Source organism: Lutra lutra, chromosome 13, assembly GCF_902655055.1.
Source record: "Lutra lutra chromosome 13, mLutLut1.2, whole genome shotgun sequence".
NCBI lineage: Eukaryota > Metazoa > Chordata > Mammalia > Carnivora > Mustelidae > Lutra > Lutra lutra.
In genome coordinates, this window is record NC_062290.1 from 70,735,859 (window position 1) to 70,749,738 (window position 13,880).

Sequence of the window (13,880 nt, forward strand, 5' to 3'; positions counted from 1 at the left end):
GGGAAAAAATGCAGACAGCAGAGTGGGGAGGAGAGAATTGGGGGTTGATTGAGTTTGGAGTGCAGGAAAGGAAGAGGAAGAGAGGGAACTTAAGAAGAGAAAGGTGAAGAGGTAAATGAGGAAGGAAAGAAGGATCTGGAGACAGGGAGGAGGGGATGAACTCATTTTAACTAATCAACTACTATGTAAGTGCTGAGCATTGTTTGTGGTGTTTCACACGTTCACCTCACTTAAAGTTCATAACCACTCCATGATAAGCATTCCTAATCCTTGTCATTGTTAATGAGGAAGGATGGAGCCCAGGAAGGTGGAATGCCATTGCCCTAGTTCATACAGACAGTACAGGTCAGAGTGAGGATTTGAACTCCTGGCCCTCTAGCTCCTCTAAATCTGGACGACTCTGCTGGTGATCAGAGGACACGATGGGAGGCCCGGTGATCTGGAAGGCCTACAACAGTCCCCTCAAAGGAGGTTGTTTACACACTTAGACATTAAGTGCTTAAGACTTGAAGGGCCTGACACATACACAAGGCTTGGGATTCAGAGCTATCTGGAAACTTTCTCCAGGGTAAATAAAAACAACTACTTTGACTGTTTTGCCAACAGATCTCTCTCCAAAAAGAAAAGGAAAGGAAAAGGGAAAGTGATGCTATTTTTTCCCCTTCCAAACTAAAGGTTACAACAACATTTTCTTTGAGCTAATGTGAGCGTGGCCAGCAGACATTTCTTTGGTAACCATCTCCATGTGTCTGTGTGGAAAGTACCTTGTAGTGACTCAGCATGAGTTGAGGTGATTCACTTGTCACCCCGCTTGGGGACTTTGGTCTTGTTCTGGCAGTCACAGAGTGTTTTCATTGGCTTCTGACCTGGGGACTGCCTCCCCCCTCCCCTCCCCGAAGGCATAGGGGAGAATGTACCCTGAGAATGTACCCTTTTCTCTGCTTACAAGGTGAAGACCATGGGGAGGGGGTGGAAAGCTCTCTGGTTCCCTATGGGGCCTTCTAGGAAGTCTTAGCTGCTGACTTCCTCTGCAGCTCGGAAGTGGGGTCAGAGGCAATGTTTGAAGTGAAATGAAGTTTATTTACTGAGAAGCCAGGGTACGCCAGGAGTTCTCTCTTAGATCTTCTCATTCTCCCTCAATAGTAATCCAGGGGACAGTGGTTACGTTCCTTCCTCATTAAAACTGGCGGAGGCATTATAGGGCCATACAGGGAAATGGGCTGGAGAATTCTCATCCATGTGGCCCCAGAGCACAGGTCTGGTAAAGGGCCTGAAGCCAGAGTATGCTCGGGTTGTAAGAGCACCCAAATGGGACCAGCCCCTTCCCAGGGCCATGCTGCTTAATGATTCTTTTTAAAAGTAAACTTTTACTTAAAATCATACTGTTTTAGTCCTTTCAGGCTGCTCTGACAGCTTTGGAGGCTGGGAAGTCCAGGATCAAGGGACCAGTGGATTCTGTGTCTGGTGAGAGCCTTGCTCCTGGTTCACAGATGGCCTTCTTCTTGCTGTGCCCTTACATGGAGATAGGGATGAGGGAGCTCTCTGGAGTCTTTTTTCTTTCTTTCTTTCTTTCTTTCTTTCTTTCTTTCTTTCTTTCTTTCTTTTTTTTTTTAAGATTTTGTTTATTTATTTATTTGACAGACAGAGATCACAAGTAGGCAGAGAGGCAGGCAGAGAGAGAGAGGAGGAAGCAGTCTCCCTGCTGAGCAGAGAGCCCAATGTGGTGCTCAATCCCAGGACCCTGGGATCATGACCTGAGCCGAAGGCAGAGGCTTTAACCTACTGAGTCACCCAGGCGCCCCTCTTTTTTTTTTTTTTAAATAAGGGCTCTAATCCCAGTCGCTTTTCAAAGGCCCTGCATCTCAATATCATCACTTTAGGGATTAGGTTTCAACATGTGAATTTTGGGGTGACACAGACTGAATGTTTAGTCAGTCTACAGCCATACACATGCAGCAAGGGGCACCTGGCATGAGTATACAGCTTGGTAAATTTTCACAAACTGAATGTTGCCTGTAGACACGACCCAAACTGCAAAACATTACCTGTGCTAGCTCGTGTGCAAGATGGCTGATTGTCCTTCCTTCCATGTGCATGGCATGCCATTTCCCCAGAGAAGTGGAATCTCTTCCTCTTCTCTCCTTGAATTTAGACTGGTTCTAGTGACTTCTTTGACCAACAGAATGAACTGAAAATGATGCCAAGGCTAGATTTTAAGAAATCTTGGAGCTTCCTCCTGGGCATCTTGGAAAGAGCCCAAGATCTCTGATAGGCAGTGTAAGATGTACAGCTGCCTGGAAACTGCACTGTCAGGGAGGCCACCTATAGACACTGGTGTTGAGAGTTCAGTGGGGCCCAGACTTCCAGTGATCCCTGCCAAGCACAGCACTTGTTAGGACAGCTCTTCTGGGCCCCAGAGAGCCGCGGTCCTTCTACCAGCTAAAGACCACTGAGGGGTGTCCATCAAAAGCACGTGGGACAAAATCACCCAGCTGAGCCTTGCCTGAATTCCTGACCCACACACTCATGAGATAGCAAGAAATGGTCGTTGTTTTAAGGCCCTAAGTTTGGGGGTAATTTATTAGGCAGTGATAGAGAGTCAAACATTATTAATTGCTGCAGAAGGCCCTTGTGACCCTTTGCTGTCCCAGTATTCCCTTCAGTGGTAAACCATAGTCCTGACTTCCTACACTATGGACTCGTTCCATCTGTTGGTGATAGTTATACATGTCCCTTTCTGTGTGTCTTGTCTCTTTGGCTCCATATTACATTTATGACATTCTTCTCTGATGTTGCGTGTAGCTATAGATCATCATTCTCATAGCTGTATTCCATCGTGTGAATATATTTATTTATCCACTCTACTGGTGATAGACATTTGTGTTGTTTCCAGCTTTGGGCTATTATGAGGAGCATTGCTGTGAACATTCCCATGTGTGTATTTCTGTTGGATATAAACGCAAGAGAAGAACCACTGGAAAATCACAGCCATTGCCACACCGGGTTCCAAAGTGGTTGTACTCATTTATACTCTTATCAGCTGTGCTTGCTGGTTGTTCCACATTCTTCTGAGAATTTGCTGCTTACCGTCTTTTTCATTTTGCAATTGAGAAATTATCAACTTTCCAGCACATAAAAAAAGCAGGGCTCTCCACCTGCCAATGTGGCATCCAAGATACGCAGGCTAAAAGCAGAAAAAACGAGTTTTCCTTGACCCAGATGGAAAAGAATGTTATAACTGTTCATTCACATCCAAAGAGAAGGTTGCTGGGCTCAGCTTCCACTCTCCTCAATCATCTGGAGGGTTTCTACTTCATAAGTCAGGCTCACTGAAGGTAGGTTGGAGGAAGTGATTGGAATTCTGACTGTTTTCTTCATTCTTGAACTCTGAGTCACTTCCAGGCCACAGGGTACTTAGAAGAAGGTGAAGCAGAGCATGGGAATTGGGTTTATTTTAGGGCGATCAGGTAGTTGGGTCATAAAAGCCTCATCAGGGGATTTAAAAGTTCATCCTGCCAGACCCTCCATGACTCACTCACATGTTGGCTTCCTAATTGAGGTATGTGACAAGACGTGGGCACACTGAACTCAGAATTACAAGGACAAAAACAAGAGTGTGTGTGGTTGATTTGGACAGATAGATTGAACTCCTGGAAACTGGACAAAGTGTGGGTCTCCTATAGCTAATTTGCCCTACATCCAGTGGAATCACAGGTTTTGAGAAATGACTAGAACTCAGTGTGATGGTTAGCTTTCTGTCAACTTGGCTAGGTGGCAGTGCCCAATTTCTTAATCAGTCATGAATGTAGGTGCTACTGTGAAGGTTTTGGTAGATGTGGTTAACATCTACAATCAGCCTTAAATAAAGGAGGCTGCTCTTGAGAATGTAGGTGGGCTTCCTCTCATCAGTTGAAGGCCTTAGGCACTTGAGCAGAAGGCAGAGGCTTAATCCACTGAGCCACCCAGGCGCCCCACAGCAGCAGTTTCTGCCGGAGTTTCTAGTCTGCTTTACAGACTTTAGACTATGTATACATATCCATACATATATATTTGTATATATACATACATGTTTATACACACATAGACATAGATGGGTACATGGGTGATAGATGGATAAAGGGGTAAGTAGATGGATAGATGCTATTGATTTTGTTTTTCTGGAGAAATCTTGTTGATACATACAGTCTAAATGAAATCAAATAATCCAGAAGAAATTCACAGATTTTGATGAAAGGCCAGCTTATCCTAAGGTTCTACAATGTTCTTGGAGGGTGGGTCTGATTTATTAAGTACCTGGTCTGCTTAGCCTCTATTGGGAGAGGGATGAAGCTAAAACCACCCACCTCATCATTCCTCAGAAAAAGTTTGTAATGATAGTTTGAGATGCCTGTTGAATTCTGTAGCCAGTCTCTGGATCATAGTTAGCCCTCATCCGCTATGGTGTGAATCTGTCATCCTTTAAGATTTTATTAAAACCCCGGTTCAGAGTAGCTCTCTGTGATGTAATTGGAAGTCAGAACTGAATGGTCTTCCATAGTTACACACCCATCCCAACTATTCGTTCTGATCCCAGCATTCTCATTGACTTAGATGGAGCAGGGACCAGTACTGGGCTAACAGTGACGGTCTTATATTTTGCTCTTTTATAAATAAAATCAATGAAATAATTCTTTTTTTTAAACATCAGCCATTTTTATTTTGTTTATTTATTTTAAAAGATTTTATTTATTCATTTTAGAGTTGGACAGAGAGCATGTGTGCCAGGGGAGGAGCAGAGGAAGAGGGAGGGACAAGCAGACTCTGCACTGAGTGTAGAACCCAGCACAGAGCTGGATCCCATGACCCTGAGATCATGACCTGAGCAAAAATCAACAGTAAGACACTCAACTGACTGATCCACCCAGGCATCCCTCAATAAAATAATTAATTAATTAATTCATCTGTCTATCTATCAGTGAGAGAGAGAGTTAGAGAGCATGTGCTAGTGTGCACACAAGCAGGCAGAGTGGCAGGCAGAGAAAGAGAGAGAGAGAGAGAGAGAGAGACTGAACACACAAGCAGGGGGAATGGCAGAGGGAGAGGGAGAAGCAGGCTCCCCGCTGAGCAAGGAGCCTCATGTGGGACTCCATCCCAGGACCCTGGGATCATGACCTGAGCTGAAGGCAGCCGCTTAACTGACTGAGCCACACAGGCGCCTCTCAGTAAAATAATTCTTAAAAACAACTTTTTTATTAATAACTTAAAATATTATTTCTACATAAATAATTGGTCATTTTTCTATAAAATAATCAGTGTGGACTCAGACATGGGCTACTTCTGAGAAGTAGCTTGTGATGACAAAACAAACAAAAACAAACTGACCAACCTCACAAGATTTGTGCCAGATGTCACTGTCTCAGGCTTCTGATAACCCCGCAGTGCTTAGGAGGGGGTCACAGACCTTGGGTGGGTCATGTAGCCCCTATGTACCTGTGTTTTATAGATGTCAGAGCAGCGAAGAACTTATGAGGTCATCTCATTTTGACATTGATATGGCATATTTGATATCTCCTGGCTTATTTCCTTACAGAAATAGAAAGCATCAAACCTCCTTACAGAAATAGAAAGCATCAAACCTCATTAAACCTGCATGCCAGGCACTGTACACATGGGCACTGGGTCAATGACTCCTTCGCTCTAGCTTTCTGTAGAAAAAGTGACCATCCTCATCTATAATTTCAATACTAAGCTCTGGGTAATCTCAGTTTTTCTTACTATTTGTCTTCCTTGGAGAGTTTTTATACACAAACCAATATCAAAATGTCTTAACATACCCTGTGACATACATATGTATGTATTCACATGCAAACATGTGAATAAGAGATGAGGTATCTGTTGACATCAGAGGACATTCTTGCCATACAACTAGGACCTAGAGGTCCCACCTTTTGGAGAGAATGGGCGGGTTCAGTCCACTGTGAAAACATTTGACCAGTTCCAGGTTTCTAGGGATTCCGGTTCAACTCAGATCCTCATGGGAGCTTGCATCACTCCCTTCATGAAAAACATGCAAAGCCTCCCATCTTCTATGGGATGAAATTCTTAACTCCTTAGCTTGACATCCAGAAGGAGCTGACACCCTACAAGGGTAAACAGACGAAGTTCACAGGCATGTCCATGTCGGTGGAGTGAGTCACTGCTGAGTGAGACTCTCGTGCTCATTCTTCCTTGGCCATGCTGATGTGGAGTTGCCATTTTGAGCCATTGTGTAGAGAGCAGCTGTCCTGGGAAGCCTTTAGGAACCATCAAATACCGGAGCAAGAAACCTTTGTGATTGTAAGCCGCTGAGATTTGGGAGGTTATTTGTTACTGAACCATCACTCAGTTTTATCCTAACTAATATTCTACCCGTGGTATAAGTCTTCTTGAAGATAGGAAAAGGATCCTGGGCTGATATTCTGGCTTGTGCTCTGGAAAAATGGGTCCCCTTTGAGGTTTTCAGCTGCCCTTCTGTTTCTTGGTGTGCCAGCCAGCCAGGATCTGAATTTAGGAGCCAGGGCCTTGTCCAGTCTAGCCCAAGAGAGGATCCACTGGAAGTACCCCTTTCAGAGTCACTGGAGGCTGTGTACAGGGAAGTGGGATCTGGCTGAGGTCTGTGGGAAGGGGTCTGACCTTGGCCAGGGTTGAGGCATATCTGTCCTTGAGAGGGAAGCTTAGGAGGCCTAGTCCCCACCCCCCGAGCCAACAACTCCTAGGACTTAGTGCCTGAATATTCAGGAGTCTGAGACCAAGTCATCTAGGAAACACCGCTGAGTAGAGTGTCAGTGTAAATGGCTCACGCTCTGTGTCTCTCTTACTGGGAAACCCTGGTCCCTGGTGTGTGTGTGTGTGTGTGTGTTTTCTCAAAGTCATTCTCTGAGATTCAGCTCATCGTTCTCTTTCATGAAAGGGAAATTGAGGTGAACAGAAGCTAAAGAATCAAACCAGTCATGGGCTCTTTTGTCAAACAGCTAGAATTCAAAAAGAGGTCTCTGAGTTTTAAAGCTTTGGTTCTTCCTCCTAACACATAATCATAGAAATGCATTTCCGTAGACACTTGTTGAGAACTTCTCTGTGGCAAAGGGGGTGAGCAAATCTCTCTCCCTGCCCTTTGTGAACCCTCCACATGTTGGGGACCCAGGCACATACGTGGCTGATAATAGCAGAGAGTGAAAGATGCCACATATGGAGGGCCCTGGGGAGGCACAGGCAGAGACAGCTAGAAGGGGGGCCATGGAGCTGAGACCTGCAGCAGGAGGGGAGTTTTGTTAGCTACAGAGGGGAAGGAAGGGGTTTCTAGGTGGGACTCAAGTGTGTGCCAAGGTACTGAGGGCGAGACAGCCTGACTTGATGGGGCCGCCGACAATCGGGCTGCTGTGATAGGGCGCAGCAGGCAGGGAATCTAGAACTTGCAAGCAACCTGCAGCTCTCTGACTGTTGTGGGGGCCTTGAATAATTTAGATAATTGTAACAAGTCCTCTTTTGGCTTCACATCAAAGCCACCCCTCTGAGCAGCTCCTGAAGTTGCCGAGGATGCTGGCTCAGGGCCACTTGCTACCCCAGCTGGACTGGCGGCAGGCCTGCTTGCAGCCTCTGATGGCAGTGCCCTGCAGGGACCTGGTGCGTTCCAGCCACAGCGGCTCTAGAGAGCAGACAACCCCCCGGCGGCCGTCCGTGGAGGGCAGCAGCAGCAAGTTTAAAGGAGAAGGTGATTGGCTTTGCTAGGCAAGACTTTTCTCTATATCCCAAGCTATGCGAGTCCCTTGAAGTATTATCTCATTTGATTCTCTCAGTCATCCTAAGTGGAGGATCTAATTCTTCTCATTTTTGGGAGAAACTTGGCCTCACCAGGTTTTATGGGGTTTGTCTTGGGACACAAGCTTGTCCCTCCCTTTCCCTGGCTCAAGTCTTGCTTCTGTGGATTTCAGTTAGTTTCAAAATTGAGAGCAGTCATCTATGAAATGGGCATATTTAATATCCCTGGAGTTTCTGGAGAAACTGAAATCGTTCTCTGATTTCATTAGTGGGCCTGGTTTTTCCCCACTGCCTTTCCCAGGGACCTGGCTGGGATGGGCATTTCTAGCAGCCTCTGTGCCTAGTCAAGTCACATTACCTTTGTAGCTCCTTCCTGCTAAGGAGCTAGTGTGCCAGCAATGGTAACTTCTTCTTATTTTTAATCCTGCCCTTTAGCCCACAGAAGTCACAACTGGGTTTTGGAACAGTCTTCCCCAGAATAAATGGAGGAGGGACACAAAGAATTCAAATGGGGAAGTGGTTCAGCAGGGAGGAGAAGGGTGAGTAGCAGAGTTCCTCAGAGCGGACAGAGGTCTCAGGGAGCCTGGCTGGAGGAGGAACCATGGAGGGTGGAGGATGGAGGAGCCTGGACAGTGTGCAGGGCCTGCATGTGGAAAGTGGACCTGGCTCCCAAACAAGGAGCCCCCGAGCCCAGATGAAGGGGAGGCTGGCATTGGAGCCCTGGGAGCAGGAAGTCAGTGAGGACAGTGGCAGGTGGTGTGTTTTGGTTCTGCTTTCAGAAGTACAGCAGTGGTTTGGCTGCAACATTCAAAGACCTGAAAATATGCAAGCAGGCTTTGGGGAAGAGGAGCCCCAAGAATAGCAGTAGCGAATATGGGAAGTGCTGGGCCGAGGGCTCTGCAGCAGAGATGGGACTTCTTTCTGGAGCCTGTCAGTCGGTAAGAATAGGGCAAAGGTTCTGGGCCTACAGGGTCATCCAGGTGGATCTCTTGGTCTTTGGCCCAGTGTCTTCGCTCCAGACTTGTCCATATCCATTTCATGTACGTTGCAAACCTTAAGTGGCCATAAAAGAAAAGCTAATGTTGATCATCTTGATTATGTATTCATTCAGTGTGAGTTACCGAGACCTTTGATATGTCAAGTGCCAGAGTTCAGAGTTGGGCTGGAACTCGCTGGTGACGTCACACGGTCTGGTGTGACTAGCACTAAAGAAGCACGTGCACGGAGCTGCAGAGCCCAGAGAGGCAAGAGGCTGAGTGGCCCTGGGGGAGGAGTCAGGACCATCTTTCTGAGGAGCTGGCAAAGATGTGCACACGAACTTGATGGAAAGTGAAGTAAAGGCAGGCTGGGCAGAAGGGCTGCATATGCCAAAAAGAGCTGAAGAGCTGGGCATGGCTGGGGAAGAGTCAGGAGAGGGGGACGATGAAGCTAGGAAGCTATGAGGGGGCAAGAATGCCAGGCCTTGGAATTCAGATTTTACTCCAGAGGCTTTGGGAACTATAGAAGGTTCCTGTCCAAAAGGTAAATGAGATCTTAGCATTATACTTCAGAATAGTGAATTAATAATAATTATAAAAAATAATAATATTTTTTAAAGGATCTAAAAAAATTTATTTATTTGACAGAGAGAGATCACAAGTAGGCAGAGAGGCAGGCAGAGAGAGTGGGGGAAGAAGGCTCCCTGCTGAGCAGAGAGCCTGATGTGGGGCTCGATCCCAGGACCCTGAGATCATGACCTGAGCCGAAGGCAGAGGCTTAACCCACTGAGCCACCCAGGCGCCCCTAAAAAATAATAATATTAATGACAAGTGAGGATGGTGGTGATAGTCATGCAAATAACAAATCTATCCATCATACATCAAAGGAGGTGGGACTTCACTCCTACGGTGATCCTGCATTACCTATGCCTCCATCTTAGTGGACTGGAAGGAGGTAAGAAGCAAACTGCCATGTTGTGAACTGCCTCTGGACAGGCCACATGTTGGGGAACTGTGGGTGGCTTCTAGTACCTGTGGTTAGTCTCCAGCTGATGGCCATTGAAAGCTGGGGTCCTCAATCACACATCTGCAAGGAGATCAATTCTGCCAACAACCTGAATGAGCTTAGAAGCAGAATCTTCCCCACTAGGTCTTTCAGATGAGAATGCAGCACAGCTGGCACTTTGACTGCAGCCCCGGGAAGCCCCAAACAGAGTTAAGTCATGTCGGGACTCCTGGCCTATAGAAACTGGGACCGATGTAGCTCCTGCAGCTGCCCACTGAGTCGAGTTCGAGACTCAGTGCCTCCCCGCCATGTGCCTCAGCCCCTGACAGGCCTCCATTGCATGTTGGCTATTGAAGAGTAAAACTTTTAGGCTCTTGGGGGTGGGGCAGGTAAGGGGAAGAGCAAAAGCTCAGAGTCAGATAGGCTTGGTACCAAATTGCCATGCTACAGTGCAATGCTGCCTGTGTTTGCCTTTCTGAGATGTGTGTGTGACACGCGGTTATCTACTTGGACATGCCAAGAGCGTTCAAAGAAATGATGAATCTGTCAAAGTTGTTTAGCAAGATGACTGGAACATGGCGGATCTGCACCTAAGTGTTGTTTTCCCCATTTTAATCTTTTGCTCAGAATCCCATTTGGGGCACCAACTAGGGGGTATGGCACGCAGCCACCATCTACTGTTTGTCACTCTGGTGGCAAATCCATCGTCTTGCCCACCCCCACCCTGCTCCAGGCCACCTCAGGTTAGTCCTTGCTCTGCAGAGGCAGCAGTATGTTCAGGACATCATAGCTGTGGGTGCTGATCTGTGTGAAGCTCAGTTACCACTTTTACTGCCTGCTTCTGTGTTCTGGGCACGTGGTTCATCTGGAAAACTGTTACTTGGGCTCAGGTAGTTTATTGGGGAGGAGATCTAAGACAGGGAGGGGAAAGAAATATCAAGCCAGGTAGCATTATGGGTGATGAGAGCCCAGTCTCACTGGGGAGCTCTGAGTGAGTACAGAACAGGATGGTAGTCTGTCCCCGCTGAGGGGCTGGGAGTCTGGACCCTTTACCCACAGCACCCCACCATCACTGTCTGAAGGCTGCTCCCAGGGGCATTGACTCTTTGGCCCCGTGTCTTGCCCTGCCCTTGGGCCAAGTGTGCTCCAATGACCAGAAAAAAAGAAAGCTAGGGCACCTGGGTGGCTCAGTGGGTTAAGCCTCTGCCTTCGGCTCAGGTCATGATCTCAGGGTTCTGGAATCGAGCCCTGCATCAGGCTCTCTGCTCGGCAGTGAGCCTGCTTCCTCCTCTCTCTGCCTGCCTCTCTGCCTACTTGTGATCTCTCTCTCTCTGTCAAATAAATAAAATAAAATAAAAAAGAAAAAAAGAAAAAAAGCTGCATGTGTTCATATCACATTAAGCAGGTTTGGTGTGCAATTAGTACTGTGGATGTGGGCGGGCCTTCAGTAAAGACAATTCTAGGAGTAACATTCTCTAGTAATACTCAGACTTGTGAGAACAAATGGTGTAATACCTGGTGCATGGCATTATCTAGTAGTGTCCTCTTTATAAAAAACCAGTATTTTCCCCAAAGAAAGGTTTATGGGGAACTTACAGAATGAGGCCTCAGGAGCCCAGACTACTTCTCAGAGGGTGGGGAGAATGGAAGGGATGCAAAAGTTGCCCCTGCCCTCTATGCCTTTATGTGCGGCCTCACTGCCACGTGTCCTGGGCTCCCTTGTCCTCTTCCAGGTCTGACTTTCCCTAAAAAGTGAGGATAAGGCTATATCTCAGCGGCGTGGTCCTGCATACACATTCTGTCCCTACGGGTGTGAGAGTCACACTGGCAGCTGGGAAGTAGGCAGCTGCACAGCCCCACGTGGTTGGAAGGATGCAAGCATTGGAGGCAGACAGGTGTGATCCCAGCCCGGCCACCTGTGAGCCAGGTGACCTTAGTCAGCTCTTCTCTGCCTCCATCTCCACGTCTATAAGATGGGGATAAAAATATTGATCCCTGTGCTTATTTGAAGGGCTACAGAAGATGACAAATACAGTTATTATTTTTCACAGTAGTTATCTTTCATTATGTCACTGAAAACACTTAATTAGCAAATACCGAGCTGTTGCTCCTAAGGGGAAATATAGGGTTAGGCCCCCAGGAGCCTCTGGTCACATTTTCATAAGTTGATTGATGCATAACCTTGCATGTGTATTGTTGTTTAGCTCTGTCTGGTTTAATATATATTGTTGACTCATCAACATTGAACTCATGGTAACAGCATCATAACTCATGCCCAGAAGAAGCTCATCTAGTATGTCTATTTTCTCTGTAAGGCACATCCCAGCCTTCATGCTTAGGGACATCAGATGACACTTCAACACTATGCCTGGGGACCATTTCAAACAGCACAATTATCAACAAAATTCTCCCCAGTGTGAAAACCATGGCACTAAATAGACTGCAAAAAGTATACTTGCATGAGATCTGAAGCAAAAAAGCAGAGCGTCGCCCTGTTCAACCTCAGACAGGAACATGTGTGTGGGGTGACTCAGTGCATGTCTGTGAATAACCATGAAAATGCAAAATGTGGCTCCAGTGTTGATTTGGGGGTGGGTGAATGTGCAAACACAGAATCCAGGAGCCAGGAGGACTGACTGAGTACTTCACCTTAGGCAGGGCACATAGTAGGTGCTCAGTTAAAAAATTGACAGCTTATTATATTATAATCAGAAACAGCATAAAGTTGCAAAGATCTCTTAGGGGAAACGAGGAATCCATACACCAGCTCATGCCGAGTAAGAAGGAGGAAATCTGGGAGTATGAAGCCTGTTCCATCAGTGCTGCAGGGAAGCCTCAGAGAAGGGCTCCCAGGGGAACCACAAGGTGAAAATTCCAGGGATGTACCAGGGCTCCCTCATCTGAGACTGAGGTGGCCAGCCCTCTGTGCTGGATACCAGCCGTGCTCAGCCTGGCCCGAAGGCCGGCACACCATTGCTGGTAAGCACAGGCCTGTATCCTGCCATTGTTCTGGCCACCGTGGGCTGGACATCAGGAGAACAGCACAGCAGATCGGGAGGATGTTTCCAAATTGCTGGGTCACAGAGGGGAAAGAGGCTGACCTGTTCCACACCACACCCCCCTTTCCTGCTCTCCACCCGAGTTCTCCCTCCGGTCAGGTGGCCAGAGGTGCCCCAGGGGGTCCTCACCCTCACACTCGAGACTTTCTCAGGGGGAGCAGGAAAAGAAAGGGAACTCCCATTCCTCGAGCCTTCTTCTGTGCCAAGCCCGCTGCTGGCCACTTTCCACCCACTCCCTCATGGGATCCTCCCAGTCCCTCTGCAGTGTCCAGATGACACTGGGTTACAAATGAGGAAGGAGAGGCTCAGAGCAGTCCCTTGAGCCGAGCACCTTCAACCCCAACCTGGATATTTGGCAGCATTAGCTTGATTTGGGCTGCAGTGTGGGGTTCTGTCAACGAGACTCTTCAAACAGCATGAAAAGAGTTGCATAAAAGTCAGAACTTCACAGGGGCCAGGTAACAATCCTTAAGACCAAATACTAATACTAAGGATGACAGTGCAACCTCTGAGTGCTGAGTGAAGATACTTGATTCATACTCAAGACTTCACACAATTTCCTCATCCAGTGTAACCATCTCAGTGACACTTTGAGGCATGGATTATCATCATACCCATTTTAGAGAGGGGGTCTGGGGCTCAGAGACTTGTTGGAGGGTATGGGGTCATACCTTAAGAAACAGAAGAGGAGGGACGCCTGGGTGGCTCAGTTGGTTGGACGACTGCCTTCGGCTCAGGTCATGATCCCGGAGTCCAGGGATCGAGTCCCACATCAGGCTCCCAGCTCCATGGGGAGTCTGCTTCTCCCTCTGACCTTCTCCTCGCTCATGCTCTCTCTCACTGTCTCTCTCTCAAATAAATAAATAAAATCTTTAAAAAAAAAAAAAAAAAGAAACAGAAGAGGAGCACCTGGGTGGCTCAGTTGGTTAAGTGTCTGTCTTCAGCTCAGGTCATAATCTCAGGGTCCCGGGACTGAACCGGGGCAGGGGTGGGAGGGGCAGCCTGCTTCTCTCTCTCCCTCTGCCTGTCTCCCCTACTCGTGCATCCTCTCTCTCTCTCAAATAA